The 4,294-nt window shown below is 37.4% G+C and overlaps 1 non-coding gene across 1 annotated transcript; it reads left to right on the top strand.

Annotated features, from left to right (window-relative positions):
- Positions 1-1,710: 1,710 nt before the first annotated feature.
- On the top strand, positions 1,711-1,783 carry TRNAE-UUC. The gene has a single exon. It is a non-coding gene; the product is annotated as a tRNA-Glu (tRNA).
- The last annotated feature ends 2,511 nt before the right edge of the window (positions 1,784-4,294 follow it).

Raw genomic sequence — 4,294 nt, 5'->3', positions numbered from 1 at the left:
TAGTTGTTTAATTTTTTTTTCCATTTATTTTTATTAGTTGGAGGCTAATTACTTTACAATATTGTAGTGGTTTTTGCCATACATTGACATGAATCAGCCATGGATTTACATGTATTCCCCATCCCGATCCCCCCTCCCGCCTCCCTCTCCATCCCATCCCTCTGGGTCTTCCCAGTGCACCAGCCCTGAGACTTTTAGACTCTGTGGGAGAAGGCGAGGGTGGGATGTTCTGAGAGAACAGCATTGAAACAAGTATATTATCAAGGGTGAAACAGATCACCAGCCCAGGTTGGATGCATGAGTCAACTTGATTTTTAAAATTTCTTCTCTTTAAAAACCCCTTTAATGTCCTTGTATGGTCCTCTTGGTTTAATCCAAACTCTTCAGCAGGAAATTCCAGGAAAGGCTCTTCCTAACTGGTACTAGGCACCATTTCTTGTATCCTATTTGTTCCCCTATATCAGTGATTTTCAAACATAAGGGTGTAAGAAAGACCATAACCACTAAAGGTGTGTGTTTAAAATGCAGGTTATAAAGCCCTACATCCAAAGATTTGAGTTACAAAGTTCTAGGAGAAAAGACAGTAAGTCACCTGCAATTTTCACAAGTACTACAGGTCAATCTGGTACAGATGGTCTGAAAACCACATATTGGAAATCAGTGCTTTAGAGAGAGCAGAATATTTACACTTGACCTTCCATGCCTTCCATGCCCCTTCTGGAAAGTTTGCCTCCTTCCGTTTCATTCAAGGGTCTGGGCAATGTCCCTGGGTGATACTGATTTAATGTTCTTCTTACTGGTCTCCCTAGTAGTTCATTCATTCACTCCAGCCTGATCTCATGGAAATGTACATGTATCCATTCTCATTTCTCTCATGACATTATTGCAACTTATCTCCTGTCAGTCTCATGGAGTTCCTTGAGGGCAGGAAGAATCTCAGCCATGTGTGTTTCCTTGCACATAATTAAATTGGGATGAATACTGAAGTGTATGTTTGAATGAGTAAAATGCCTGTTTGAAATAGATTTAATTTGGTGTTACTGACATAAATTATAATACACTGTACATGTTGATAACCTAATAAGATAAGCTCTCTCCTTTGTGTCATATAAAATTTATTTATTACCTATTTCCTGAAAAGGACTTGGTGTTAGAAGACACCATTAAGAGAGTGAAAAGAGAAGACAGACTGTGAGAATTTATTCTCAAATTACATGTATTTGACAAAGGAATCCTAATAAGTATGTGTTAAGAGCTTCTATAATTCAATGAGAAAAAGACAAACCACCTAATTAAAAAACATAAGTGGAAGACTTTAAAAGGCACTTTGCAAAAAAGATATCCCAATGGCTAACAAGGATGTGAAAAGCCACTTGACATTCTTAGTTAACAGGGAGATGCACATTAAAACCACAGCATTAAAACCACAGCGAGATACCACTACACACCTACCTGAACTACAAAGAGTTGGCAAGGATGTGGAGCAACTGGAACTCTCCTGCATTGCTAGTGGGAGTGTAAGCTGATGTAACCATTTTAGAAAACAGTTTGGCAATATCTATCAACTCTAAATATGTATCAACTCTACGAACCAGCAATCCCACTCGTAAGTATACACCCAAGAGAAATAAAAGCACTTTTTTTTAAAAAGACATGGAAAATGATATTCATAGCAGTTTTATTCATAAGAACTAATAGCTGGAAGGAAATTCCCTGGTTGTCCAGTGGTTAGGGCTTGGTACTTTCACTGCCAAGGACCTAGGTTCAATTCCTGGTGAGGGAATTAAGATGCCACAAGCTTCAAAACACGGCCAAGAAAAAGAATTGTGCAACTATTGTGACAATGGGCTTCCCTTGTGGCTCAGCTGGTAAAGAATCTGCCTGCATTGCAGGAGACCTGGGTTCAGTCCTTGGGTTGGGAAGATGCCCTGGAGAAGGGAAAGGCTACCCACTGCAGTATTCTGGCCTGGAGAATTCCATGGATTGTATAGTCCATGGGGTCGCAAAGAGTCGGACACAACTGAGCAACTTTCACTTTCACTTTCAAAAGCTGGAAACAATCCAGAAGTCCATCAATAGAAGAATGGATAAGTAATGGTAGAATACTTATATAATAGAATTGGGATACTCGTGTGTGCTCAGTTGTGTCTGACTGTTTGCAACCCCATGGACTGTAGCCTGCTAGGCTCCTCTGTCCATGGCATTTTCTAGGCAAGAATACTCGAGTGGGTTGCCATTTTCTACTCTGGGGAATCTTCCTGACCCAGGGATAAAACCTGTGTCTCTTGCACTGCAGGTGAATTCTTTACTGCCTGAGCCATTGGGGAAGCCCAAAATGGAATGCTATACAGCAATAAAAAAGAACGAATTACTGATACATGCAACAACATGGTTGGCTTTCTCGGACATAATGTTGAGTGTAAGAAGCCCCAGATTGATACTTATGAGTGATTCTATTTACGTGAAGTTCAAGAACAGGTAAAGCTGATCTATGATGATAAGAGAATAACAGTTACCTTTTGGGGAGCCTTTGACTAGGAAGGGGCACAAAGGAACTCCTTTTTGGGGGGTGTTGGAAATATTTTGTATTTTGATCAGGTGATAATTTCCTGGTGAATATATGTGTAAAAAAAAAATCATTGTTATACACTTAAGTTTGGTGTACTTAATCTGTGTGCCACAATGAAGATCCTATTATGTGTCACATTTAAGACCCAACACAGTCAAATAAATAAATATCTCAATAAATAAGCAAATATTGTTAAAAAAAAAAGAATCCAGGTCAGCTTACATTGCATCTCTATGTTATAACTGTGAAGTTATGAATGGAACAACCACAGGACTTTTGATGTTTCTTACATCCTCCATTCCTCCCCGACCACTGCCAGTTCCTCATCTGTAAACAAAGATTAAATAGTACTTTCCTCATCAGGTTGTAAGAATTAAATAAATAAGCATGAAACAAAGAACTCAGAACAGTTCATAAGACATAGTGATAAGTAAGAATTGCTTATTTTTATGACACACCTGTGCTAAAATTTACATAGTACTGTAAAACATATCTGACTGGTAGTTATATCTTTTTTCTTTTTTAATTGATGTATAGTTGATTTGCAATGTTTCAGATGTGACACATAGCAAATAGCAAAGTGATTCAGCTATACATATATATATTCTTTTTCAGATTCTTTTCCATTATAGATTATTATAAGATACTGAATATAGTAAGTCCTTGTTTCTCTGTCTTGTATATAATGGTTGGTATCTGTTAATCCCAAATTGCAAATTGATCCTTCTGCCTTTTTCCCCTTTGGTAACCACAAATTTGTTTTCTCTGTCTGTGGGTTCATTTCCGTTTTGTAAATATGCTCTTTTGTATCATTATTTTAGATTTCACATAGAAGTGATATAATGATATTTGTCTTTCTCTGTCTGACTTGCTTCACTTAGTATGATAATCTCTGAGTCCATGCATGTTGCTGCAAATGGCATTATTTCACTCTTTCTTACGGCCAAATAGTATTCCACTGTATATATTGTATATTCGGTATCTTCTTTACCCACTCATTTGTCAGAGGACATTTAGGTTGCTCCCGTGTCTTGGCTTCTGTGAATAGTGCTGCTATGAACATTAGGGTGCATGTATCTTTTCCAACTAAAGTTTCCTCTGGATATATGTCCAAGAGTGGGACTGCAGGATCATGTGGTAATTCTATTTTTAGTTTTATAGGGAACCTCCATACTGTTTACCCATACTGGTTTTATCAATTTACATTTCTACCAAATATTGTAGGAGGGTTCCCTTTTCTCCATATCCACTTTAGCATTTATCATTTATAAGCTCTGGGGTGGGGGATTGTGCCCGGCCCCAGAAGTGAAAGCCTTGAGTCCTAACCACGAGAACACCAGAGAATTCCTTATTTGTAGACGTTTGGTGATGACCATTCTGACTGGTGTGGAATGTGCTAGTAGCTATATTTTAAAATAGTTTTAAATCTAAAGGCCATCACCTTTATTAACACGATCCTCTCTTATAATCTGATTTACTTAAAAAAATATGTACACTCAAAATGTCAAATGGAAAAAAAAAGAAAGTAAAATAAGTACTCAAATGCATCACTTTTAAAAAATAAAATTACAGTTTCAAAAATATTAAGTAGAACAAATAAAGCAAGGAAACAAGCAACAAATTTTATCATGTTATTGCTTTCATGAAATAATAAAGTGTCCCTCACTTTTCCCCTTCACTATTCAGAGGTAACCCCCATTTCCAGATCAACTTGTGTTTGAATTT

Source organism: Cervus canadensis, chromosome 26 (genome assembly GCF_019320065.1).
Source record: "Cervus canadensis isolate Bull #8, Minnesota chromosome 26, ASM1932006v1, whole genome shotgun sequence".
Lineage (NCBI taxonomy): Eukaryota > Metazoa > Chordata > Mammalia > Artiodactyla > Cervidae > Cervus > Cervus canadensis.
Note: the sequence above shows the minus strand (reverse complement) of the source record. Positions and strands in the feature narration are given on the sequence as shown.